Source organism: Papio anubis, chromosome 17, assembly GCF_008728515.1.
Source record: "Papio anubis isolate 15944 chromosome 17, Panubis1.0, whole genome shotgun sequence".
In the NCBI taxonomy this organism is placed as follows: domain Eukaryota; kingdom Metazoa; phylum Chordata; class Mammalia; order Primates; family Cercopithecidae; genus Papio; species Papio anubis.
The window spans coordinates 68,474,246-68,486,462 of record NC_044992.1 but is presented as its reverse complement, the minus strand read 5'-3'; the positions used below and the strand labels follow the sequence as shown (position 1 = coordinate 68,486,462).

The 12,217-nt window shown below is 52.6% G+C and overlaps 1 protein-coding gene and 1 long non-coding RNA gene across 8 annotated transcripts in view; both read right to left on the bottom strand.

The window, feature by feature from the left end:
* The window catches only part of MGAT5B (alpha-1,6-mannosylglycoprotein 6-beta-N-acetylglucosaminyltransferase B), an 80,033-nt gene that overhangs the window by 30,325 nt on the left and 37,491 nt on the right, over nt 1–12,217 (bottom strand). The gene's annotated exons all lie outside the window — the stretch shown is intronic.
* On the bottom strand, nt 8,297–11,168 carry LOC116271082. The gene is made up of 2 exons (XR_004179517.1): nt 10,256–11,168; nt 8,297–9,947 (listed from the first exon to the last, which is right to left on the bottom strand). It is a non-coding gene; the product is annotated as an uncharacterized LOC116271082 (long non-coding RNA).

The window sequence follows — 12,217 nt, the reverse complement described above, 5'->3', positions numbered from 1 at the left end:
CTGCGTACCCCACCGTCTGCCCACTGCCAATAGCCAGTGCTTGGGAAGGACGGGGAAGTTTGCGTGGAATTGCCAAATTGGCTGGTTAGAATATATTTCTGAGTGTCCCCAGGCCAGATGAATAGGAGTCTAAATCCCAAGATGAAAGGGGTAGGGGTAGGGCGGCCAGGGGAATGGAGCATTTCTGCAGGTCACCTGGTTAGAGTTGGCCCCTGCACTGTGCCCAAATTAATCCACCCGGAAAAGCTACCCTCTCGGGGGAGGAAGGAATAGGAAATCATTGTTTAACGGGTAAGGAGTTCCAGTTTTGCAGGAAGAGATCTGGAGATGGATGGTGGCGATGGTTGCACCACAATGTGAATGTGCTTTGCCACTGAACTGTGCCCTTCGAAGTGGTTACAGCAGCACATTTTATGTTATGTGCATCTTACTATAATTTTTTAAAAAGCCGGCCCGGCACAGTGGCTCACGCCTATAATCCCAGCATTTTAGGTGGCCTAGGTGGGAGGATCGCTTGAGTCCAGCAGTTTGAGACCAGCCTGGACGACATGGCGAAACCCCATCTCTACCAAAAATACAAAAAATTAGCCAGGCATGGTGGCATGTGCCTGTCATTCTAGCTACTCAGGAGGCTGAGGTGGGAGAATCGTTTGAACCCAGGATGTTAAGGCTGCAGTGAGCTGTGATGACATCATTGCACTTTAGCCTGGGCAAGAGAGTGAGACCCAGTCTTAAAAATATGAATGATTTAAAAATAATTTTTAAGTCAACCCATTCACATTCCCGGCTCCCATGCCAAGCACTCTGCCTCCCAGAGGGGCTGAGGCCCCATCTTCTCCAGCTGTCACATTCCCCACCTTCCTGGGACTCCCAGCTGGCCACAAACAACACAGGGGCTTAGTAAATATCCAGGGAAGGACTGGCTCAGGCACTCTTTGCTAAAAATCCAAGAGGAGGATGGGGAGATGGGATGAGGGAGGAGAAAAATAAACCTTCACTTAATAGAAGAAACCCTCGGCTAGGAATTCAAATGCTGAATTCTGGCAATCAAAAATATCCCTCGCCAGGAGCTCCAGCAGGCGTTTGCCGGGTAGCCTTCCGCAAGCCACTGCATCGCTCTGTTGCCGCCTCCACATGTGGGACACGTGCTCAGGCGAATCTCCACGGTCTCTTTTAGGCTATAAATTCTCTGGTTTTATTTCTCTCTGTGCCTTTGGTCTGTGGCTAGAAATAATCTCTCCAGGTAGCGCTCAAACTGTGGAACAAACTATTCTCTCTCTCTTTCTCTTGTGTGGGAGAGACCTAATTAAAAAGAATCCTTGCAAAGGGCTCAGAGATCTTTGGCTCCAGGGGCTGAAGTGCAGGCAGGATCCACAACTTCACTGGGTGCCTCTCAAGGGGAACACACAGCCGGTGCAGCCTGAGACGTTCCGCCTCCCCAGGGCCCTGAAATCCTCCAAACCTGACTAGTGCCCGTTTCCCAAGCATCATGGGCAGCCCCTGACTCCACCATGGCCCATTACCAGAGCAGGTCACTGTCTGGTCCCTGACAGATCAGATGGGGGCAGAAAGAAGAAACTCAGAGGTTGAACTGGGCATCTAATGAGCTGCTTTAGGAAGTAGGGGTTAGGATCACTAACGAGGAAAGAATTACACAGTCCTGCAGCATTTTCTTCCTGCCCAGGATGGACTGACCTCCCTGTATCCAACAGAAGCAGCCCAGAGTTGCTTTATGGAGCCATTGGGATGGCCCTGCCCTCAGCTCCCATCTCCCAAAAAAGCAGATGACCTTGAACATCTCCAGCACATACCCCATGCCCTCGAGGGTTCAGGGCCACAGCTGAGAGCTGCCAGGCCCCCTCGGGGTCCGTGGCTCAGAGGAAAAGGGAGCCCAAAGGCAGATGGGGGCACAGTCCAGGTGCTCCTTATAGCCGAAGCCACCACAAAGCATGGGTGTGGGGGCAGGTGGGGTGCAAGGTGTGCGGTTGGCGGGGGGAGCCTCCGAAAGGAAAACTGAGGGAGCAGCGTATCCTCAACACTGCAGACTCAAAGTGGGGCTGGCATCCAAAGCTGGCACTTTCTTCCCCAGTGTTCTTTCCTAGTAAGCAAACTCAGGGCTAAGAATAGGGCCTTGCTCCCAGGAGAGCTGGAGGAAACGGCACACTCATCCCCCTGGCTGCCAGCACGGCTGCAGGAAGAGGAACGGGAACTCGACCCTCCGGCTGTTCCCAGTCCTCTTCCTTACAGACAGGCCTCGATTTCTAGAACAAATGCCTGTAAACACTGAGCCCGAACCCAGGTTATCTCATCCAGGGGCCGTGGGTTCTCGAGAAGGGATGGGGGGACCAGTGTTCTTCCTCTGCCAAGCACAGACCAAGACAGTGTCTTGTCAGATGGTAGCTGGAGAGGAGGAAGGTGGCCAAGCCTCCCCGAGGGTTCCTCTATTTGTTCTGGGTTGGGGCCTGGGCGTCGGGGATTATTTTTAGTTCCTCGGGTGATTCCTGTGTGCCAGGGGCTCTTGCTATTCTATCCAGTTCCACCAACCTTTGCTGAGAACCAACCTGTGCAGGGGCCTTGGGGTAAGACTGCTGTCAATCCCACTCAAGCAGTCTCGGTGGGAGATGAGGGCCAAAAGCTAAGACACAGCCCCTGCATCCTGGCTTCGGATGTTGAAGGCCTCTGGCTCCACGCTAGAGCTGCCGAGGAAAAAGCAGTCTGGCTCCCAGGAAAATGCATTCCTTTTACCAAAGCTACTCTGACTTGAGGGGCAGGTGGTGATATAGGATAGTGTTTCGTGATCCTCAATAATCTCAAAATGGAGTCACTTATGACAAGTGACTCAGCCCACAGTGAAACTGCTGATCCTTCAAAGTGATAAATGTATGCTGGACTGGGGTGATGAGATGACACCTGCTGTGGGAAGGCACCCCCGAGACTCAGCAAGAAAGCGAAGCCAGAGGCAGCTGAGAAATGACCACAGACGGCCCTGCGGAGGCCGGAGACACAGCAAAGAAACTGACTTCGAGGGACATTCGGACCCGCCTGGCTTGTTAGTCAGTGCACACGTATCCCGAGCCACTGGCCTGTGGGTGCTGAATATATTTGCAGTGAAGGTTGGTGTGCAAATCCTCACACTAAACCCGGACTTGAAAGCATTTAATTGGCCACTGAGTCATAGTGAAACCTCCCACCTGGCGTTGGACTTAGCACAACTAGGCTGACTCAAACCTGACAGCGTAGTCGGGAGGAGTGCTAGGGGGTTACTCGTACCATCCTGTGCCTCTGCCAGCTTCATCCAGAACAAAAAGGGCCCCAGACCAGCCCTGGTCCCAGTTTCCAAGAGGCAGGAACCCCTGAGTTTGACCCTTCCCGTGGGTGGCTCCTTCCAGTCTCCCTGACAGATGGTTCCTGAAGCTCGTCCGCTGCCACCTTCCTCCTCTCCAGCCACCATCTGACAAGACGCTCTCTTGGTCTGTGCTTGGCAGAGGAAGAACACTGGTCCCCCCATCCCTTCTCGAGAACCCACGACCCCTGAGATTCACAGAGGCCCCGATGCCTCCTCCACAGGGACGAATCCTGCCTCCTTTAGGAGCATCCAGAAGCCAGTCCTTCTCATTCCTTTCTCTTTTGAGTTTTTTCTTGTAGAGATTAGGTTTCACTTGCTCAGGTTGGTCTTGAACTCCTAGACTCAAGGCATCCGCCTGTAATCTCAGCCTCCCAAAGTGCTGGGGTTACGGGTATGAGCTGAAGGCCTGGTCTGTCCTCATTTCTTATCTATCTCCCCAAGTTCTCCCCACTCCACTTGGGGTGCATGGATCTCTCATGAGGGCCAGCGACGTCATTTCCATGAGTCTTCCCTTGCAGCCCTCCCCAACACAGGCCAGGCCAGACCTGGGACAGGCGACACGGCACGGCCTCCATCGGTCTTGCTTTTTGGTCAATGTTCAGACTTGACCCGGGGCCTTGACTTGCAAGAAACAGACTCCCTGAGACGTCAGTGCAGCACATGGAGCATGAGGGGAGACGAGGCCCTTGCGAGGAAGGTCGCTCCTGGATCCCGAGGAAGGATGAAGGGCAGGGGCCAGGGCAGCCCCAGGCCCCAGCAGCAGAAGCCCACAACCTTCCACGACATTTGGCTACACTGAACGAGATCCCACCACACTCGGCATGCCGGCGCCTGCTCCCTCTCTGTCCCCTTGCCCGCCATCTAGGTCTTCTGCCCATCCAGGTCTGAATTTTCCGGGGAAAGATCTGACCGCCAGCCAACTTGGGTTGGGTGTCCGGCTGCCAGGCGTGGCTGGGATATGTGGCTCCAGCCAGGAGGTTAAAATGCCTCCTTGAAACTGAAGGAAGGGGAAGGAAAAAGGAGACAGGAGAAGGGCCAGGGATTTTTAGCGTAACATAATCGTCGGCCTGTCGTGCCTCCTCTTGGAACAGGGAGGGTGATGCAGGAGAGCCGCCGTTCACAAGTCTAGGTGCCAAGACGCGGTTCTTCCCCACCTTTTCCTAATCTGTGTGCTTATAAGTTATAAAATAGTTCAAGCATCCATAAAAGTATAGAAAATCATATAATGCTCCAATGCTTCCACTTCCCTGCCTTGTCAAGCCTTAACATTTTGCCATATTTGGTTCTAATCCTTTCTCCCACTGCCTCCACCTGGCTCATGGGAAATGCCCTCTCCTCCTGCATCAAAGATAAAACAGAAACCATCAGAGGGGAGTGCGCGATTCCCGGCCCCAGCCCGGGCCCCCCCTCCCGCTGCATTTACATCATACCCTGGTCTCTGCTCCTTCTCTCACCTCAGGGCAGAAGAGCTGTCCCTGTCCCTCCTCCTGGGACCCTCCCCTGAAGCCACTGCCAGCGATACTCTCTCCCTCCTGTGTCCACAACCTCCCTACTGTTCTGGCTCCTTCACATCCACATTTAAACATGAGTGCACTCTCTTATCTTGAAAAATAAACAAGCACACCTTCCATCATGGTGTGCTTTGAACCTTTGTTCCCCACGACTGCACCACAATGCTCTTTCCAAGGTGAGCAATGACATCTATGTGGCCAAATTCTCTTTCTTTCTTTCCTTCCTTCCTTCCTTTGTTCCTTCTTTATTTCTTCTTCTTCTTCTTCTTTTTTTTTGGAGACAGAGTCTTGCTTTGTCACCCAAGCTGGAGTGCAGTAGCATGATCATGGCTGACTGTAGCCTTGACCTCCCAGGCTCAAGTGATCTTCCTGCCTCAGTCGCCTGAGTAGCTGGGACCACTGGCGCACTTGGCTAAATTTTTTGTTTTTGGTAAAGACCAGGTCTCACTATCTTGCCAAGGCTGGTCTCGAACTCCTGGTATCAAGCAATCCTCCCGCCATGACCTTCCAAAGTGCTGGGATTACAGGAGTGAGCTGCCCCACCCAGCCCCATGTGACCAAATTCTTCGGACATTTTTCAGTCTCCTTCTTACTTGGTTTCTCGCTGAGCAATGTGTTGCTGGCCACATCATCCTTCTAGAAGCATCTTCTCATGGTCACCCATGACCACATCTCGCTCGCTCTTGGCTACTCCTCAGTCTCCTTTGCCTGTAAGAGGCCTTTCTGTGTTGATATTTCCCAAGTCTGTGCCCCTCAAGCCTGTTTTCCCATCCCTCGGCAACTTCATCCACACTGTGTTCAACAACTCTCAATGGCCAAGACTCCATCTCCATGCCACACCTCCCCTGGGCCCATTACCCGGTGGCCTCCATGGGGCACCTCTGTTTCAACATGTGTGCCCCAAACCCAGTGCTTTTCTCCTCTCCCCTCAGAGAAGGGCAGCATCCTCCGCCCTGGAGCTGGTTTGAGCTGCCCAGTTCAGCCTGGTTCTGGTCAGCTCAAGCTGGTTTCCAGCAGCTGGGCCCAGTTTGCATTGGCTCAGACCAGTCTGTGCCAGTCATATCCAGATCTATCTCTGGGTTCCAACCCTAAGACCTGCCTCAGCTGGTCACCGTGAACTGTGCCGGAGGAAGCAGATGGAGTCTCCACCTTCGTCATTCTCTGGGGACCCTCCCCAGCCTTTCCTTTGGGCACCCAGCCCCAGGCAGGAGGCAGATTTCCAGCCTGGCTGCATGCTTGACAGCCAGGAGTTGTCTCTCCTAGTCCTCCTTATTTAAACATTCTCCTCTTAAGCTTTCATCATTTGCCAGTTAAGTCAACTAATTTTCTACTAAACCTAATTTCACTCATGGATGGAGGAAGAGCTCAGTAATTTTTCCTCATGCCATGTACTATTAATGATGCTTGAAATTATGCAAATAAAATTGATGAGCACAGCTGATTCTGGGAAAGCAGGAAGGGAAAGGCTTAACTTTAAAATGCCCACCCTGGACCTGTGCATACACGAGGCCGTCTCAGGATGCAGCGGCCGGGCAGACGCTCGGGTTTGACTTCTCCTTCCCTCCATGCACGGCGGGGCGCAGGCGGGGACTGGCTGACATCACCTCACTGCAATCTCATCACAGAGCGCGTGGCTCCCTCGTGCCAACTCCCTCACCCCGGAAGCATCTTGCAGCAGCAAAGGCAGATGTGGATCCTGCACACTGCCCCAAATGTCACTCCAGTGAGCAGGTTAATTGAAACACCGAAATCCGAGGAGCGGAGCAGGGCCGGCTCATCCGTCCAGCCTTGTTGCTCCGTCAGTGGCCAGGACATCTGCCATGAACATCTGTGAATAAACTACAACAAATGTACAAGCTGCGTCTTTGTCCCGCCGCCTCCCATGCGGGTCATTCCGCCAGCCAAGGGAGACGTTTCTGTCGCAGTAGCCAAGCCGAGACACTCGGAATTCAGATTACCTTCACATCCGGTTGACCTGTTTTCAAATTGAACTGGTGCTGCTCCCACAGAACGGCTCCCAGGGCTGAGAGGTGAGGCCCCGCGTGCTTCTGCCTCTCCCTGAAGGGCTCGCGGTTACTCGGTGAGAACTCTGCCCAGCGACCCATCCAGGCTACAATGGTTGCCATCTTACTATGGGTTGACATTGTGTCCCCCGCCCCCCCACATTGATATATTGAAGTCCTAACCCCCAATTCTTCAGGCTATGACTTTATTTGGAGTTGGGGTCCTTACGGAGGTAATGGAGTTAACATGAGGGCATGAGGGTGGGCCCTAATGCAATAGGTCCTTATAGGGAGGGGACATCTGGACACAGACACGCTCACAGGGAGGCCACCAGGCAAAGGCAGAGATGATTGTAGAGATGTAGCTGCAGGACAAGAGTCACCAAGTTCCTCACCAGGAAACCACCAGGAGCCCAGAGAGAGGCCTGGGGCAGAGATTCCCTCGCAGCCTCAGGAAGCCCCAGCCCTGCCAAAACCCTGCGCTTGGACCTGCAGCATGCTCCAGCGCCAGGATTCATTTCGTTCACTCCTGCTGTGTGAACCCTGCAGCGCGTGCTCCATTGTTACGGCAGCTCTAGGAGGCTCATCCATATCTCAAGCTGCACTGACATCTCTGCTGTGAGGAAAGGCCTGCGTTTATGTATCAGAGAGGCCCCGGCAGGGAATGTGCCTGGGAGCTCACAGCTGTACCTCCACCCTGGCCTTACATCTGTCACTGACCTCGCCAACTGTGGGGACCAATGCAATGCCCCCACTTTACAAAGGAAGAAGGAAGAAAGTACATCCAAGAAAGGGCGTGGCACAAAGTGCATTTCAGGCCAGCAGGTTCCCACCTGATGCCCTGGGCAGGACGCCAGAGGCCCCACCATCTGGGCCACCTCCACGGGGTGCCTCTGTGGCCCAACCCCCCGACTAGGCCACACTCCAGCAACCAAGGGTATCCTGGGTGTTCTCAGGAGTGCAGAGGAGGACTCAGGATGAATCCTCCCATTCTTTCTACATCTCTTCTAGAGCTCTGAGCCTGGGGCCCCAATCCCATCCTCCAGGACTACACTGGGGACACAGACGAGGCCTTTTGAAGAAGCCATGCATTCTACAATGTCCCAGCCCCATCGCCACCCAGACTGTGTACTGGGCTGAGGGGCTTAGAAAAGCCACAGCCTCAAGCTTTTCCAATTTGCAACCTTTGGTGCCCATTAGAATCACTGGGAGCTTAAACTTGTTACCTGGGCCCCCACCCCAGATGAATGAAGTCAGAGATGCCTAGACTGGGGCCCAAACACTGGTAAGTTTCTAAAGTGCTTCAGGTGGTTTGCTGCAGCCAGGGTTAAGAACCCCCACCCTGAATGTATTCCAACCATAGCTGATGCTGTAAATTTTGTAGGCATAACTGGGGAATTCTCCTGGGGAGGGTGGTTTAGTTTTTATTTTTATTCTTTTAGTTGTTTTTAAATTGCATTTGGTAGCAGATTTAGAAATCACCTCCCTAAGAAGATCCCCTGAGGTAGCTGAGCTGTTTACACCATTCTGCCCTGTCTGAGCAAGATCGTTCATTCACCCCACAGGGGACCAAGGGCCAGGGCATCTAAGCACAGTCCTGGTCCTGCCCATTTAACAAACTGCAAACCAGAGATGGGGCAACCTCTCCCTGGAGCTCCTTCAGATCTGCAAGAGTCTGAGAGGAAATGGAGCCTTGCTTGGTAAAAAACACTGATTCCTGTGGGCTATGGATGTGCATGTGTGTGCAAGAGACTGTGCATGTGTGTCTGTATAGGTGCATCATGGCTGCACATGCAGAAGCGTGCATTTGCACGTGTGTATGTGGAGTGTGTGCATATTCAGGTGTGTGAGTGGGTGTGCATGTGTGGGTGTGCACGTGTGGGTGCAGAGGCTATGAGTATGTGTCCATGAGTGTGCATGTGAGTGGGTGAGTATACATGTATGTGCACACATCTGGTGGATATGCACGTGTATGCATGGGTGCATGCAGAGGTTGCATGAGTGTATACACACGTGTGCATGCATGTGAATGGGTGTTCACATGTGTGTGTGCATGTGGGTCTCTGTGTGCATGTCTGAGGGCATATGAATAGTAAAGAACAAGGCAGTAAAGTACAATCAATAGTAAAGTAAAGGGCATTTCCTGATCTTGTCACTTTTTACCAGGGCCTCACTTTCAGGGCCTCCCAAGTGCAGCCACCCCCGTTGTCCCTGCTCTGGCCCTGAGATGGGTGTTGGCAACTGTCCTGACCACAGGCTCAGTGCTGGGCCCAGGGGAGAGACCAGAAGAGGATGCAGAGCTCTGGGAAAGTAAGAGCTCAGGGTAAGGCAAGAGAGCAGAAACCCAGCATGGGCTGAGATGCAGAACAATTGAGTTCCATTCCCACCTCTCAAGGAGACTCGTCAGATATCTGCCTTTCTTACAGAAAGATGATATCGGTGGCGTTGGGCTGTCATGAATGCAGAGGAGACACTTTCTCATTCCTTGAGAATTCTTCCCATTCCCCAGAATTCTTCCCACTACATCCTGGGGTCTCTGGTGACCCAGGCATCAAGGGCCACTAGACCCTTGTTAGCTGCTCTGCTGAGGAAGGTCTGACTCATGGTCAGCCACAGTCACTGGCTGTGCCACTCACAAGTTGCTCAAGACCTTTTTAGCTTCTCCCAACCCAGGTCCCTTCTCTTCTCCCTCCTCCTCAGCCCCGCCCCTTCTGACTTCCCTGTAGGAAGCTTCCAGGCCAGGGAAAAATCACCTCTTTCCATAATCTGCAAATGTTAACTGCCTCTGCAGCGTTCTGCTCCACAGACAGCCTCGATGCTTCTTCCAGGCCCTCTGTTCAGAGGGAGCCGGGGGTGGACATAGTTTAGTGTGCAGTAGTGGGTGCAGGCAAGCGAGGGGGGCCCACACCTTGGCTCTAAAGTGGCCTGCACAGTGCGAACAGCTGGATCTGACAACAAGGTGTCACCAGGGTGAGAGCCAGAGTGAGGGATGTGCTGTTTCCCTCTCCCAGCACTGGGAGTCCCTCTGTGGGTTCAGCACTAGCACTAGGGGACAGCTCCCAGTCGGGTTCCTTGCAGCTCCTGGACCTGCTGTTTCTTTTTTTTTTTTTTTTTTGAGACGGAGTCTCGCTCTGTAGCCCAGGCTGGAGTGCAGTGGCCGGATCTCAGCTCACTGCAAGCTCCGCCTCCCAGGTTCACGCCATTCTCCGGCCTCAGCCTCCCGAGTAGCTGGGACTACAGGCGCCCGCCACCTCGCCCGGCTATTTTTTGTATTTCTTAGTAGAGACGGGGTTTCACCGTGTTAGCCAGGATGGTCTCGATCTCCTGACCTCGTGATCCGCCCATCTCGGCCTCCCAAAGTGCTGGGATTACAGGCTTGAGCCACCGCGGCCGACCTGCTGTTTCAAGGTGGGGATTTCCTCCCCTAGAGCCCACCCTTGACCTGGACGGTGCTTCTCAACACAGCCACAAGCGCACAGCTGCCTCTTTAGTCTCTGGCATCAACCTGCTTCTTCCCCATAGCCTCACTTACATGTGCTGTTCCTCTCTGGAGACACTTTTTCATCTTTACTGAGCCTATCCATTGAATGCATTCACTTAAAAGGATGACTCCAGCGCTGTGAATTTCAGGCGATGGGGATGAAAACCTTCAAAGCACTGGGTCATTTAGCAGACTCCTAAGCAACACAATCCAGACCCAGCCTCCTTCTCCCACTACTCAAAACAACTGGCCCAGACTCCTCCCTCTGATCAGAGTCACGGACGTTCTTCCTGAGTTACTGGCAAACTCTGAGTTGCAGGGAAGAAGTGTAGAAACTAAGGAGCTGCCCAAGATTGGTGCTTTGCTGGGCCCTAGTGACCTAAGATTGCCATGGCTCTGTCCTCATCAGCATCCTCTGCTCTCCAACACTACTGTACTACAGAGCATCAGCATTAGTGGAGAGAAGGCCAATTAGACCAGCAAGAGGCTCTGGGGAGGCTCTGGGGAGACACACAAGGAAACCACTTGAAAACCACCTGAGTAGAAGTTAATGGGCTAATGAAGAAAAGTTGATTCACATGCAAACAATTCTGGGGTCTTTAAGGAAGACCTTGAGGAATAATCTCATCAAATGTGGTGAGGAGCGGGGATAAAGAGAGGTTGGTTTGGTTAATGGGTACAAACATATAGATAGATAGAAGGAATAAGTTCTATGTTAGATAGCAGAGTAGGCCGGGCACGTGGCTCGTGCCTGTAATCCCAGCACTTTGGGAGGCTGAGGCAGGCAGATCACGTGAGCCCAGGAGTTTGAGAGCAGCCTGGGCAACATGGCGAAAACCCATCTCTATTTTAAAATAAATAAGATTTAAAAATATATGTATAGCAGAAGCTGGGCGCAGTAGCTCACACCTATAATTCCAGCACTTTCGGAGGCCAAAGCAGGTGGATCATCTGAGGTCAGGAGTTGGAGATCAGCCCTGGCCAACACGGCGAAACCCCGTCTCTATTAAAAATACAAAAATTAGCCTGGCGTGGTGGCGCGCGCCTGTAATCCCAGCAAACTCAAGAGGCTGAGGCAGAAGAATCTCTTGAACCTGGGAGGTGGAAGTTGCAGTGAGCCGAGATTGCGCCACTGCACTCCAGCCTGGGTGACAAGAGAGAAACTCCATTAAAAAAAAAAAAAAAAAAAAGCAAAGGAATAATATACACAAAGTTCAAGTTAAGGCTTCGTCTAGGGAGGAGGCAGAGAGATCAGCGGACACCAGACACAGAGTCGTTGGTGACATAATGATCTTAAGTGGATGGTCACACATGGGAGGTGATTTGACTCTCATGTTTCACAACATGCTTTAAATAGACTTTGTATGCATCAAATATCATATAATAAATATTAATAAAGAGAGAAAAATCTTCTGTATTCCTATATCCCACAGAAACAGTGGTTAAAAATAAACCCAGTCACACACTCTTACCCCCTTGGTATCCCCACACTCTCAGCCTCACCCCATCCTACCCTCAAGCACCCAGGGGAGCCTCTAATCACTGCCCTTCCACCTCCCACAGCATCTGAGGGACCCTGAAAAACCCAGCACTGGGTAAGGGATAGGCACCACCCACCCACTCCCTTCACCCTCCACCTCTTACTGGTCTCCAGACCCTAAAGTAGACCCAAGAAGGAGCCCAGTTCCAGAAGAGAAACCAAGCCTTCCAGGATGGCAGGCAGAGGGGCTCAATTGGCGTGCAGACGTGGCTCAACTCCACAAGCCAATACGTGTCAGTCCCTGAGCAGAAACACCAGAGAAGGAGCCAGGCCCTGGCCAGACAGAGCTATGCAAACACACTTCCCTGCTACATCCCCCAAGACCGGGCAGAAGGA